Below are 15,655 nucleotides of genomic sequence, written 5' to 3' on the forward strand. Positions count from 1 at the left end.
GCATGTATTGTTCATGTGTGTGTGCATGACTGTGTATGAATATCAGTGTTTGTATGAATAATCAATCAAATCAATCAAATTTATTTGTTCAAGATACAGTACTCAGAAGATGTTCTGCAGGACCCCATTTTTGTGGGCACTTTTGATCTTTGAACTACAGGTGTGATCTTCAGTAATAGAGCAAAAGAAGCATTATACTGCAAAACATCATTAACCTTCCTCTTCTTCCCCTCAGCTGCATTCACAAACTTTTAAACTATAATAACTTGATAAATATTTTATAATCAGTGAAGCTTATTTATACTGGTTTTTTCATTCATCCATTAGTTCCATTATTGTTTATGGAAAAAGTACTCTGACCAAATGCTCCACTAGCTATTGAGAAAAAAAGTCAACATATATTCCTAGAGGGGATACACATATCCCTTCTTTTATCTATAAAAGAAGCAAAATTAATTTATATTTATCCTTTAATAAATATTAATTTGCTTGAGCAGGCACCAGTAACGTCTCCATTGTGAGACTTGTTGTCACTGTCATTATTTATCTCTATGAAGTATGCATTATAAATAACTTATTTATAACTGGTAATTTATATTTTTCCTTTAATGAAAGTTGATCTATTAATTTATCTTCACTGCTATAAAGTGTGCATGAACACAAAAGATTTTAATCTGAAGGTTTCTAAGAATTTCAACTCAGACTGTTTTAGAAAATAAAGACCTTTGTGCGCTGATCAGCAAGGCCAGAGTCACAAGAGTTTTAGAGAGTGAACTGGGACCTGCGAGATGTCTTCAAAGATCTAAATTTAGTGGCTTGTAACCTGGCCAGCCAGTGTCAGACCATCCCGGGGAACAAGGAGGCTGGAGAAACCCCAGCATCGCCCTTTGCACTCAGAGACATGGGCTTCAAATTCAACACCCGCCAGGAAAACTGAAGTCGCGTGGCCACCGGGTCCCTGGAAGCCAGGCGCACGCCACAGTGCAGCCCCACCAGGAACTCTCGGGGATGCTGTGCCACTTCAGGACAGTTCACAGGCCGGTCAGAGGGTCCTGAGTGCCAGCACCTGATAGTGTCTTATGAGAGCTAGGATCACTGAAGATGAAAAGACACAGCTGTTGTGAAGACAGAGGACTCCTAGTCTACTCTGTCCTGAGTCTTTCCAGAAGGGGAGCTGAGGACCAGTGAGTGTCAGAGCTGTGCAGTGCTCTTCATGTGACCTGGGTTCCTGGCTGCACAGGGTCACCCAGACACATCACAGTAGTCCCAAGCACTGTCATGTGTGGCCCTAAAACAAACAAGCAAAAAAGGTGGGAGTGGACCCTAGGATAAGGTATTGGCAACAGGAAGGCTGTGGGGAGACCCAGGGAGATAGTGACTGATGACGAGCCAGAGCGGGGTTGGGGGGACTGACGCAGATTCTCCTGCTCAGCTCTAGCAAGGCACCAACCCCGGACATCCTACTCTCAGACCGCAGCCCTCAGATTAGGAGAAACAAAGTCGTGTAAGAAAGGAAGGCTGTGCGAGCCAGATCTGCAGCACTTTGTCACAACACCAAAGAGTCACAGGTTACCTCAGCGGAGGCCTCAGGAGCAAGGGGGTGCTTAAAACTGATTCTGGGGACAAGAACAGTAGCACAGCATGGACAGCATTTGCCTGGCACGTGGTCAACTTGGGTTGAAAATAACCACTCAGGAGGAATTCCTGAGTGCAGAGCCAGGAGGAACCCCTGAGCATTGCTGGGTATGGCCTAAAAACAAAAAAATAAATAATTTTTTTTAAAAAAATTATTTTTTTTTGTTTGGAGTGTCACACCCAACAATACTCAGGGCCTACTCCTGACTCTGCACTCAGGGAATCACTCCTGGCAGTGCTCAGTGGACCATATGGGATGCCAGGGATCAAACCCAGGTCAATCTCATGCAAGGAAATCACTCTACCCACTGTACTATCTCACTGGCTTCTAAACTAGAGGTCTCAATGAACTACAGATTGTCAGGCCCACTCTCAAAGCTCTTCAGTACGTGCATTGTGGCTTAGAGGCCTGTCCCTGCTGCTACAGCAGATGTGCTGGTCCCGGGGGGAGAGTCCCTCCCTCAGATCAATTAAAGTCAGGAGCAGAGGTCACACCCTCAGGAAAACCTGCCCCTAGCGGTGTCTAGAACAGCATCCAGTATCGCCTTCTCACTGGCAGGCGACAGCTTTAGTGCCAGTTCACACGGAAGCTTATCAGTTCCTGGGTTTTCTCTCTTTTGGTGCACACTTCACACTTATTCTGCATGTCTTATCTGCACATCTTAATTAAAAATAACATTAAATTAAAAGTGAAAATTATATATAAAATAATTAAAATATGTCTAAATCTACATGAAAAATAAAGAAAATAACCAGCTTCTCCTTTCTCACACTATCTTTCCTTGAGAAGAAAACAAGAAGAGTCGAATATCTTCATTTTTCTGAAATCTGTCACCTAATGTTAATTTTAGTTTAAGGAAAATAATGCCTGAGATTCATTTCCAGAACCCCTATTCATTCCACAACCAATGACCAACATCAAATCGTCTTCATCAAATCATCTGAGCTGAAGCTCTTGTTTGCAGAAATTTTCTAGTATGACAGATCAGCAGTTGTTTAAAATATGGGGTTCTGCAAATGGATGCCATTAACAATGAATATTTGCTTGACACAGATCTTAATGCTGGATCTCAATTTCTGCACTAAGTTAACTGTGCAATAGAAGCCAGTAGCTATTACAGACACAAGCCCCAGTGTGCGTGGGAAGTGGAGCCTATACAGAAAGATGGTGGCATTGGCCACCATCCAGATCACACGGCTGCTTCTCCTGGAAGGAGCAGAACATGAGACCCCAATAGCCGTGCCACTGGACTCTGCGTCAGGCTGTTTTCACTTGTGGGTGCCCTAGAGGGGGGTGGGTGAGAGCCCTCCCCACCCCAAGGGACCCAGCCCAGGCAGCCAACCTCCACAACCCAACCACCACCACGTTCCAGGCTGCTTCCCACACACTCGGGCCAAGCCTCACATATGAGTGAACATATTCCTGGACATATCATAAGACACTCCCTAACCATTCTCCATAATTACCACACCATACTTGATAGGGTTCAGACCATAGACAACAAATCATAGAGGGAAAAATTTATACATATGTATATATACATATTTTCAGTTATATACCAAAGCTCACATCACCCAAGCTTTAACATGTTAGTGATATTCTATAGAATGTCTTAATGGCTCCTGCCAAAATAAAATAATCCTCACACTGTTTCCTATATGAACACTTTTGTAAGCATGTTCAGCATTTCTTCATAACAGACAATACAAAATACATTCTTTCGGTTGTGTTTTGGGACAGGGATTGGGGTTTGGAATGGAAACACCCCAAATTTGGTGGTGGGAAAGTGTAATGGTGGTGATATTGGTGTTTGAATATCAAATGTAATCAATATTGTGGACTAACTTATAAAATTTTAAAAAATTAAAGAAAAATAAAAAAGACAGTGGCTACAGGGGTCCTTCTTGATGAGATAATATACATAAAGGAGCACATTACATTTACAGGACTAACACAGATCACATCTACATATCTGTATGCAAAATCACCACCTGCATGTCATATATGAACATCTCGACATAATACTAAGTATCTTATCTACATTTTATATATAAATGTTTTCATATCTATGTCTTCAAATGTTTGCATGCCTCCATCTCTACATATCACAACTGTATGATAGTATATACCATCTAAGTAGAATGTCTACATATCTTCACACCATTCACTTTTACATTTTCCTACCCATTGTTATCTATTTATCACATATACAAAATAAAAATATTCAGAAATTTATTTGACTTGGTTTCCCAGCTGAGCTGAGAAAAAATGTAGTAAACAGTAACCTAGGAACCAAACTAACCCTGGCAACCAACCTGGGCCTTTGTGTAAATAAGGTCAATAACATCATCAATAGGGGAAGTGCCCTGACAGAGCTGAGGGGAGCTTCGCCATGTAATCTCAAGCATTTCTTTCATTTTTCCTATTATGTACATAAGTATTTTTGGCATTTAATTCTAAATGTTTTAATTCTATTTTTCAAAAAAATACAGATTTTTTTTCCCTCTCACCCCCCCCAATCCCATCCCCCCACCCCACCCCGCCTCTGTGGCGGGGCATTCAACTTTTAAATCTCTCTCTCCTTTTGGGTGTTGTGGTTTGCAATAGGGGTATTGAGTGGTCATCCTGTTCAGTCTCTAGTCTACTCTCAGCACGCATCTCCCTTCCCACGTGGGATCTCCAATCACATATTACTTGGTGTTCCCTTCTCTATCTGGGATGACTTTCCCCTAGCGTGTGAGGACAGCATCCAAGCTATGGAGCCAACCTTCTGGTATTATATACTACTATTCTTGGTTATTAGTCTCCTACTCTGTTGTTTTATATTGCACAGATGAGTGAAATCTTTCCATGTCTGTCCCTCTCTTTCTGGCTCATTTCACTTAGCATGATACTTTCCATGTTGATCCACTTATATGCAAAGTTCATGACTTCATCCTTTCTAACAGCTGCATAGTATTCCATTATATAGATGTACTAAAGTTTCTTTAAGCAGTCATCTGTTCTCAGGCACTCGGGTTTTTTCCAGATTCTGGCTATTGTAAACAGTGCTGCGATGAACATATAAGTGCAGATGTCATTTCAACTATACTGTTTTGTTTCTTCAGGATATATTCCCAGAAGTGGTATTGCTGGATCAAATGGAAGCTCAATTTCTAATTTTTTGAGAAGCATCCACAATGTTTTCCAAAGGGGCTGGACCAGTCGGCATTCCCACCAGCAGTGAAGAAGGGTCCTTTTCTCCCCACCTCCTCTCCAACAGTGGTTGCTTTTGTTCCTTTTGATGTGTGCCATTCTCTGTGGTGTGAGGTGGTATCTCATGGTTGTTTTGATCTGCATCTCCCTGATGATTAGTGATGCAGAGTATTTTTTCATGTGCCTTTTGGCCATTCATATCTCTTCCTCGGAGAAGTTTCTGTTCATTTCTTTGGCCCATTTTCTGATGGGGTTGGATGTTTTCTTCTTGTAGAATTCAACCATGTTTTATATACCCTTGATATCAACCCTTTATCAGATGGGTATTGAGTGAATATCCTTTCCCATTCTGTAGATAGTCTTTGTATTCTGGTCACTGTGTCATTTGCGATGCAGAAGCTTTTTAGTTTAATATAGTCCCATTTGTTTATCTCTCGGTTTCTACTTGATTGCTTAGTTCTGTGTCATCTTGAAGATACCTATAGCTTCAATATTGTGAAGGGTTTTGCTGACCTTGTCTTCAATGTACCTTATGGATTGCAGTCTGATGTTGAGGCCTTTAATCCATTTTAATCTGATTTTTGTGCATGGTGTCAGGTCGAAGTCTAAGCCCATTCTTTTGCATCTGGTTGTCCAGTTATGCCAGCACCATTTGTTGAAGAGGCTTTCCTTGCTCCACTTCACATTCCTTGCCCGCTTATCAAAGATTAGATGATCATACATTTGGGGTTGTGTGTAGGGATATTCCACTCTGTTCCATTGGTCTGTGGCTCTGCCTTTGTTCCAGTACCATGCTGTTTTAATTGTTACCACTTTGTAGTAAAGTTTAAGGTTGGGGAGGGTGATGACTCCCATCATCTTTTTCCCAAGAACTGTTTCCCCTGACCCTTTCCTCTTCGCCAGGTAACTGGGATTTCCCTTCTGATACCCGCCCCGTGTGGAGAAGCTCTCTGATCGGCCCCCCACTCACAGTCTGGGCTCTGAAGCCCCCAGACCCGCCTCGCACCTCTCAAAATACAGATTTTTTAAAAAATGTTTTACTTGATTTATGAAGCTGTTCATAATAGAATTGTTTTAGGCATTCAATGTTGCAACACCAATCCCACCACCATTGTCCCCAGGGTCTCTCGTGGTGAAAGAAAGCAATCACTGCCTACATTTGGGCAACAAATTAATCATAAAAGTTTTAAATGTTGTCTCCATTATTGCCAAAAGAAGGGTCATCATTTCAGTCAAGTCTGATTTTCTAAAAAATATATCAATTTACTTACTCAACAATACTGTAACTTTGTTAGAGACTTCTGGTATACCAATTTATATGAATTGGGCCAATCCTTTCATTAAACCAAGATTGAGAAGTTGGAAAGTTAAAAAAATGCTGCTGGAATGCTTAAGACAGCTGATGAAAGAGTGAGGATCTTGGGGTAACAAGTGGGAAGGAGGAAGCCCAGTCTGATGAGATGTGCAACTGGGGCACCCGCGGGCCAGCCATCACTCCAGAAGTACCCTGAAGTTGACAGTGGACAGAGGACCAGGCTATGAACAAGATTCCAAGGTTTTTGACTAAGGAGCAAGCAGAGTAGCAGAAGAGAGAGGTGAAAGTAGCATCAAAGGTGCTAAAGTCAGAATACAATCGTCGAAGTCCCTGGTGACATGAAGAGTGTTTAGGATTCTCTCTAAATTGCTCAAAATCTACCAACTAGGGGCAGGCATAAACTTTGTGAGTAAGGTAACTTATCCTAAAATAACTCATCCTAAACTGAACATAACTATGATTTTATTATTATCATATAATCAAAACATGATAACCAGATGCATTAAAATCCTTACTCTAAAAATGTGTAATAAGACAATTATTAGAGAGGGCCAGGAAATATATATCCAATATGGACTAATACCATTTGGTACTTTTAAGTATATCAAAAAATAAAACAAAACACAATGAGCGCATATGCTGCCTGAGCCCATGTGTTGCTTATGCCCACATGGCCAAGCACATGTTGTGCCTGAACACATGTATTGCCCACATATCCCCTCTTGAGATGCGTACTTTCATGCTTTCCTTTTTAATGTTCCATACTTAGAGAAGCCCAGGTTAACTCTTGAGCACATTACTATTTATAGCATTCAGAAGTGTTGATAATCTAAAAAGTGTTGATAATCTAAAGACAAACTCTTGGTGCTAGATTGCAAAAACAAACTTCCAAGAGGAAAAGAAGATGAATAAATAAAGACCAGACTAGAGGTGGCACAGGAGTGGTGATGGATGGTTATGGTGATTTTAGTGGTGCCTGTAATAACTTTGTACATCAATATCACATGCTTTAACACTATTATAACTATCTCATCTAAACTAAAATTAAATTAAATTAAATTAAATTAAAAGGGTCTCCTGGAAGACATAAAGTGACAAGTCCCAGCCTTTGGGGCATGAGTTCCAGGATGAGAGGCCAGGAAGCAATGAGAGACTGAAATGAGGAAAGTCAGTCTTAGACGGTTGTTGAGACACCAACTCAAAGACACTGACCAAAATTTCTATGGCATGAATACATTATTTGCTATGTGACATGTGGCAGCATATTTGTAGAAATGTTCTCGAATGAATTCAGCAGCCCGGCTAATGGAGAGGGAGAGCTCAGGACAGAGACAAAGGCTGCGAGAAATATCTATGGCTTTCATCCACGATGCTCTCACTGCCGTGGGCACTGCCAGGGCCTAGTCAAGAGAATGACACTCTGAAGGGTAGTAATCTGTAGGGTTCCAGCTTTCGTGAGAGGAGTAAAAGCTGATATTTCACATGTGCCACCTCAGGAAAAAAGAATCATGTCCCCTACATGTTATTGGGGATTCCAGAAATCTAAGTCAAGTAACTCAGATAAAACATGGCTCTTTGAAAATAGATCTCGAACAAGTAACTAGACTTCTTTGAATGTAGTTCTAGTTTGTTACTCTTGAGGCTGTTGCTAGATTACAAGTAGGATCACAAATCATAAGGAAAGAACAGAATGGGAACCCAACGTACAAGTTCAGTAAAAGATGGCTTCATGCTGATGAACAGAAAGTACTTGCAAAAGATAAATCTGTCAGAGACAGAAGTTCCAGAAAATCTTCATAAGGCAGCTTTGATGAAGGCTGCTGTGCTGGGAGATAGGAGACTCTTGTGTGTCCCCTGAACTTACCAACCAGAGTTGATCCTCCAAGAAATAATTCACAGTTTATTGATTCCTTCATTTCTCAAGTCCAATACAGTGGATAGGCAAGCACCCTATCCACTGTACTATTGTTCTGACCCAATACTTGATCTTTTAATAAGAAAACAAAGGTTCAAATAAATAGTGTCTTAAAGGAGAAAATAAAGATAGAAGCCCAAATATATGTTCCAGGTACCATTTGTTCCCACCATGTCACACCATCCCTCCTAAATGCACCCACCAAGATCTTCAGGGATAGATCTGAGACATACCCGCCACAATACTGAATTCCAGAGAAAGTACTCAGATGTAATAGTGTTATGGAAAAGGACAGTTTAACAAGAATCAGGACCTGGTCAGTTAACCATGTAGAACTAACCTTTGTTAACCAGGGTCCCCAGGAGAATCTTTTGTCAATGGGTCTTGAAGCACAGAGTACATGGCTGTGTACCTGGCAGCTCGGACTGTTTTATTTGGCTGATTTACGTGATGGTGACTTGGATGTCTGTTCCTCTAACATGGCCAGAAAGTTCTCATTCACATAGGACTGTTATTAGGTGTCATCCCAGGTGTGGCCTTCATGCCTAACTCCCCTCCCCTTTTTCTTATCTTATATATGTCTGTAAATCAAACATATGTACCTTTTAACTATTTATAGAAGAGAATTGTCTCTACCATCTGTTTTTATTTTGGTTTGGTTGTTTTATCCACACCACATTTATAGCTTCCCTGGCTTCCACAGATCCTTCTATCCTCTCTGTTTCTGTTTAAGGACCATTATCCACCTGGGTGACATTTCTACTGACTTCAGTTTCAGTTATAAACCCAGTCTCTTACTGCACAAGGCCTCGCTCTTGGACCCACCAATCCCACTCTCCATCTGCTCCTTCTGACGCAGCAACTTCTCTGTCTCATTAGCCCATTCTTTGCCAAAATGCAGAATCCAAGTGCATTTGATCACTTACTTCATGACGCTGCAGAAATGAGGGGGATGAGCCTTGAGAAGGTCATTGCAGTGCCAGGAATGTACTAACCTCGGGGGCTTCTTAGGTTGCCCATTCTATCCTGACATAGGTAAAGAGAAAAATGCAGAAATTAGGCCACAGCATTAGAAACATCAGGGGATCCAATCAGAAATATAGATTAGTGAGCCCAGGACTCAGTAATCAAAGCTCCTGATTATTAGAATTATATTGATATTTAAACCCCTCATTATGCTGCATAAATACCTCTGGCCTAGAACCCAGCATTCTGTGATAACCTCAAAGTACCTGAGAGAGCTCAGGTGTGAACGTCCCTCTGAGAGACTCTTTGCTTGCCCCTCACTGCCTTTGGCATTTCTCTTCCCTTCACACAGAATGTTATTTCCATGAGTCATTTCTGAGAATATTTCTAATATATAGTTGTAGGGTTTTGTTTATTTTCTGATATCTGAGACTCAGTGGGAGTTTGGAGTCTGAAAACAGGGTCCTGATCTTGTTCCCAAGTCTCCTTAGAAGAACCCTGGACATGTAAGTGAGACGGAGAGCACCCCCCCCCAAGCCTGCAGCCGCTCTTGCCGTACTCTTGAACACTTGCATTAACATGATGCACACCAATTTTCCATTGATTTTGTGGGGAACACATTCTTGACCAGTCATTGAATACTAGCAAATACCATGTATGTGCACAGCACTCAAGAAGCATATTGTGGTTACAGCAGTCCCCGCCCCCCAGCCACCAAATAAGGGCTTTCTCATGGTGATCGCTTACTCCTACCTATGCACATGCTAGGTACTATTTTATCCATGTCAAATGGGACACCTGATACAAGAAATACAATCATCTGCTATTTGTTCTAGAAGTCAAATCAATTACCCAGGGTCTTAAATACATCATTTCTATGTCCTTCCATTGGACCTTATGAAAACATCACACAATGTCATTTTCTTCTGCACAAACTCAGTATATAAAGTAAGAATTCCGAAAATGCCACATTTGGTCAAGAGCCTGTCCTGGCACTAGAGATGTGCACATTAGAAACACCTGCAGGTGGTAGGAAACAGCCCTTGTTTGAGGGTCACTGGCTTGCAGAGGCTCACTGCTTCCCTTGCCTGCTGAGAACCTTCATCTGGGTAACACTCACACCATAAATCCTCGCAAATATGTGAGTGGAATGAGAGAATTTTAGGGTGACAGTTGGCAAGTTGGTTGGGCTGGGCATGGCATTCAGGTGGCCAGAAGTACTATACAAAGGTTCTGAACATTTTTATGTTTTGATCAAATTATGATATTGACTTTGGCTTATTTTTCCACCTTTAACATTCCTATTACTCCTGCACTTTTCTCAGCTACCATTTTTCTTTCTAAACTTTGAAGCACTGATTGCAGTAAAATTGTCTCAATTAAGATCCATCTGAGAAAGAATCACTTAAGAAGCTACAGTTGTTCTCTGGAAACGTGCCTGTCTTGGCATATACATCCCTACTTGAAGCTCACCCTCATTCTTTTGTAATGGCCTGAAATCTGAAACTTCAGTGACTGCAAATCATTTGTTCCCACACTCAAATTCAGAACAGCTGGATTCAAATTGCCTGTGAGATTTCTTCTATTTGCATTACCTTTTTTTCCTGGAGCCAGGCCTTTCTTTTCTACAATTGGAGACAATCCGAGAGAAAAAAATAGTGGTACTAGCAACAACTAAAATATAAAATTACATTTTTATCTATTGTGACTCATCTTACAAAAGGAAGAATATGTATTCAAACTCATATTCATAAGTTTCTGCCTTAATTTACCATTATTTAAGACCTGGAAAAAACATGTGAAATGTATATAAAATGTATATATGATGAACTGAAAAAATTAAGTTTCCATTTTCTTATGTGATCTGGGGGAAAAAAGATACAAGTACCAATGTCAGGATTTTACTAAGACTATGGAGGTATAGAATGCTCCCCTAATCTTGGGAAGCTGAAAATTAAAAATAAATCTTCCAGTTGCACTGCCAGCTTGCCGGTGTGGAAGACAAGTCTTCTCGTCAACCTATTTTCAGACTCAGCTTTGGTGTCAGTGGTTGAAACAGAGCAATGTTGCCGTGCTGAAATCTCTCACATGATAATTGTGTCTAAAATGATGCTGGTGGCAATTGAAATGTCCCTAAGAATTAAGTGACATTGGAAAGTTTTCAAGCTGTGGCATGACATACAAATTTTTATATTGCTGTTCACAGAGTTATTGATCTTGGATATCATATGTAATTATTGGAAACCTCTTGAAAACCCTGAGCCAAGGGCCCGAGGGCACAGCAGCTTAGAACACCTGTCTGGCAAGCACAATGGCAGAAGAGTAACTCCTGGCACAGGAACATTATAAAGCACGATCCTGACAGCTGTCCTGTTTGGACCAAGCAGCTCTGCTCTCTGAGTCCCAACACCACAACCTATTTCTGGCTTCACTGCAGCCAAAAATGTGTGAGCACCACAACTAAGAGGCTGCAGCCCCAGGTGAGCACTCAGCTAAGAGGCTGCAGGTCTAGGTGAGCACTCAGCTAAGAGGCTGCAACCCCAGGTGATGCTCAAGTGTGTGTTCACAAAAGTAGAGGGCAAGTGGGGCTCTATCTCTCCCGCCGCCTGTGTTCAGTAGTCTCACGCCGCTTCCCCCACCCTGGGGAGGCTGATGGAGATGGCAGGCGAAAAAAGGAATGAGTGCCAGGCTGGTCGGTATCAGTTGCATTTTATTCCAATCTCTGTTCCCATTCTGCTTCTCTCGTGAGCACCTGTGTGTTCCCTCTGCTTCTGTGTGTTCCCCCTTACTTCTACAGTCTTAGTTTATATAGCAATCACATAGGGTGGTGACACAAAGGTGAGTTGGAACATTAATACATCAACAAAGAGGTAAGACCATTCCTCAAGAACAAAATTTCATCTAAGAAGATTACTAGGAGATCTGCTCAAGGGTGGGATCCAAACAAGGGTGTGTCGATTTCTTCTTTCCTCAACTATTAATACACTTAAATAGTTGTAGTAAATCTACTTCTAATGTTTCTAGCAATGTCATTCTGTATGAGCACAGTAAGAGATATAAACTTAAAGTTTGGTTCTTCCTAGATACGAATGGCCAAAAGGCACATGAAAAAGTGCTCTACATCACTAATCATCAGAGAGATGCAGATCAAAACAACCATGAGATACCACCTCACACCACAGAGGCTAGCACACATCCAAAAGAACAAAAGCAACCGCTGTTGGAGAGGATGTGGGGAGAAAGGGACCCTTCTACACTGCTGGTGGGAATGTCAGCTAGTTCAGCCCTTTTGGAAAACAATATGGACGATTCTCAAAAAACTAGAGGTTGAGCTCCCATTTGACCCAGCAATACCACTGCTGGGAATATACCCCAGAAAAGCCAAAAAATATAGTCGAAATGACATCTGCACTTATATGTTCATCGCAGCACTGTTTACAATAGCCAGAATCTGGAAAAAACCCGAGTGCCCTAGAACAGATGACTGGTTGAAGAAACTCTGGTACATCTATACAATGGAATACTATGCAGCTGTTAGAAAGAATGAGGTCATGACGTTTGCATATAAGTGGATCAGCATGGAAAGTATTATGCTAAGTGAAATGAGTCAGAAAGAGAGAGACAGACATAGGAAGATTGCACTCATCTGTGGACTATAGAATAATAGACTATAAGACTAACACCCAAGAATAGTAGAAATAAGTACCAGGAGGCTGTCTCCATGGCTTGGAGGCTGGTATCTCATTCTGGGAAACTCAGAGAAGGGAACACCAAGTAAAATGTGATTGGAGGTCATGTGGGGAAAAGATGATGCAGGCCCAATATAGACTAGAGTTTGAACACAATGGCCACTCAACACCTTTATTGCAAACCACAACACCTAATCAGAAAGAGAGAACAAAAGGGAATACCCTGCCATAGTGGCAGTGTGGGGTGGGGGGAGACAGGACTGGGGAGGGGGGGGAGGGATGTTGGGTTTACTGGTGGTGGAGAATGGGCACTGGTGAAGGGATGGGTTATCAAACTTTGTAAGGGAGAAACATGAGCACAAAAAATGTATAAATCTGTAACTGTACCCTCACGTTGACTCACTAATTAAAAATAAACTATTAAATTAAAAAAAAAGAGAAAAAAAGTTTGGTTCTTCCTGAGGACATTTCACTCTACATTCCAGACCACAGTCCTCAGGCAAGGTTAATCTTCCTAACCCCAGCAGGGTCCTAGTCTCGTCATTAGTTTTGGATCATGACAACATTTGTCTATGACCATGCTCTCAACTTATAGTTGAGTATTGTGACACTTTGGCCTGGCCCATTTCAATGCCAGGGTAGCTCACAGCTTGCCCTGGGTCCATTCCGTCCCTCGTCGGGACCCTGCTTTTGGGGTGCTAGGAACTAAGGGCAACTGAGTTGAGAAAGCAGATGCCCAGGAGTAAATATTATTCGGAGTCAATCAACTTCCAAGTTATAAGTGCATAATATTAACTGTCTTCCTGTGTCCATACAGAAAGGACTAACTTACAATACAAATTGTGACTTTGGGGACACACTGGGCCCACCTTGAGGGATTAAACTAAGTGAAATAGTAAGAGAATTAAATACAATTTCCAGATAGAGTCATACATTTATGCAGTATTCAATTTAAGCAAAGTGGCATAAAAACTAACTTCTAAGGAATGGATATCTTATCACTTCTTGGCCTTTTGGCTAAGATCAAATGAAAATGGATATTTTTTACAGTATTTATTTGAGAATTATATACCACTATCATGAATGGTTCAACATTTTAAAGTCAATTTATATTGTTGATCTACCATATCAACAGAAAGGAAGATTAAAAATCATTTCATTGTATCAGTCTATGCAGAGAAAAATTTCATCAAAATCTAATGTCTACTTATGATAAGTAAGTTTAAAATAGTGATTCAGAAGAGAGCAACATGCTGCAGAGATGCCTCCAGACCCCGCACTAGTCTTAGTCTCATCTGGGGCACCCTGGAGTGGGTCAGGTGAGCCCAGAACCCACCCCAACAGAGCCCCACAGCCAAAAACCTCCAGAACCCAACCACCACCATGCTCATGGCCACAGCCAATCTCCACATGCTTGGAACAAGCCTCACACATGAGAATGAATGTGCAGGATTTGTGACCGAAATCTCCAGGTTCTCACAAAGTCAGGGATGGGCAACTTCTCCTCATCTCCTTGTTCTTCCCGGAGTCTGACAGTTATGCTTACCAACGGCCTCTGGCACCATATAAGCTCATTAATGGCCATGATCCAGAGACTCACAGATAAATCCCGGAAGAGAGCAACACACTACAGAGATGCCTACAGACCCCAAAGTCCCCACCCAGTTAAAAATTTAACTGCAGTTCTATCACCCTACTTAAAATTTTAGAATTCCTGGAATATACTGCCATGACATCTCATTCTCTAAACCACTGATGTACCCAAGTAGCACACCATATTTGATGGAGTGTAAAGTTGAAGGCAACCAGTATCAATGAAATATATATTAGCACACAAATTTCAACCTGTAACAACTTGTTAGTTATCTCTTATATAAGAGCCTAATGTCTCCAGGATGAGACACAACAATCTTCACATATTTTCCTCTAAGGAAGCTATTTTTAGATAATTTTAGTGGATTAGCCACAACGAGCAATATAAAATAAATTACTTAGGATATACTTTGGTCAGCTTTGGTCAGGCTTGGGTGGAGATGGAAAAATTAGAAATAATGATGGTGAAAAGGTGTAATGGTGGTAGAATTGGTGGTGGAATATTTAATGTAATAAATTATTGTTAACAACATTATAAAAATAAAAATAAATAAAAATTTAAAATGTTTAAATTTAAAAAAATAAAATAAAAATGGAGGTTGCAGGAACCTTCCTCAAGATCATAATGGTCATATACAGAAAAAAGCCATAGACAGAATCATTCTCAGAATCAACAGTACAAATCTCAAAACTTTTTCCCTGAGATCAGGCACAAGGTAAAACTGTTCACTGCCTTCACTTGTTAGTCAATATAATATTTAAGACTGTACCCACATCAATTAGGCAATCAAAGAAAGTAAAGGCATCTGAACTAGAAAAGAAGTCAAATTATCGTTATTTGCAGATAGCATGAAAATATACATAGAAGACCTGACATGTTCAGCAAAAACTCCTAGAAGCAATAAACCAGTGCAGCAAAGTATCAGGCTGTAAAATAAATACACAAAGGAAATAGAAGACATCATGAAAACTAAAACATCCTATGTTTGGGAACTGGAAGAATCAATATTGTCAGAATGGTCCTCATACCAAAAATGCAATCCCCATCCAAATTCTAATGACATTCTTTCGGGACTTAAAATGATCACTAATAAACTTTGTTTGGAATCACAAAACACCCCAAATAAGGTGTTTTGTTTTGTTTTGTTTTGTTTTGTTTTGTTTTGTTTTGTTTTGTTTTGTTTGGGGCTACCCAGCAGTACTCAGGGCTTACTCCTGGCTCTGTGCTCAGCGACTACTCCTGGTGGTGCTCATTGAACGATATGGTGTGTTAGGGATCAAATCTGCATCAGCAGTATGTAAGTTAAGTTACATAGCCACTGTATGATCTCTCCAGACCCAATAAT

At 40.9% G+C, this 15,655-nt stretch overlaps 1 non-coding gene across 1 annotated transcript; it reads left to right on the forward strand.

The window, feature by feature from the left end:
* Positions 1–8,963: 8,963 nt before the first annotated feature.
* LOC129406652 (small nucleolar RNA SNORA66) lies at positions 8,964–9,098 on the forward strand. Its single transcript, XR_008631132.1, has one exon. It is a non-coding gene; the product is annotated as a small nucleolar RNA SNORA66 (small nucleolar RNA).
* The last annotated feature ends 6,557 nt before the right edge of the window (positions 9,099–15,655 follow it).

This window comes from Sorex araneus, chromosome 7 (assembly GCF_027595985.1).
Source record: "Sorex araneus isolate mSorAra2 chromosome 7, mSorAra2.pri, whole genome shotgun sequence".
In the NCBI taxonomy this organism is placed as follows: domain Eukaryota; kingdom Metazoa; phylum Chordata; class Mammalia; order Eulipotyphla; family Soricidae; genus Sorex; species Sorex araneus.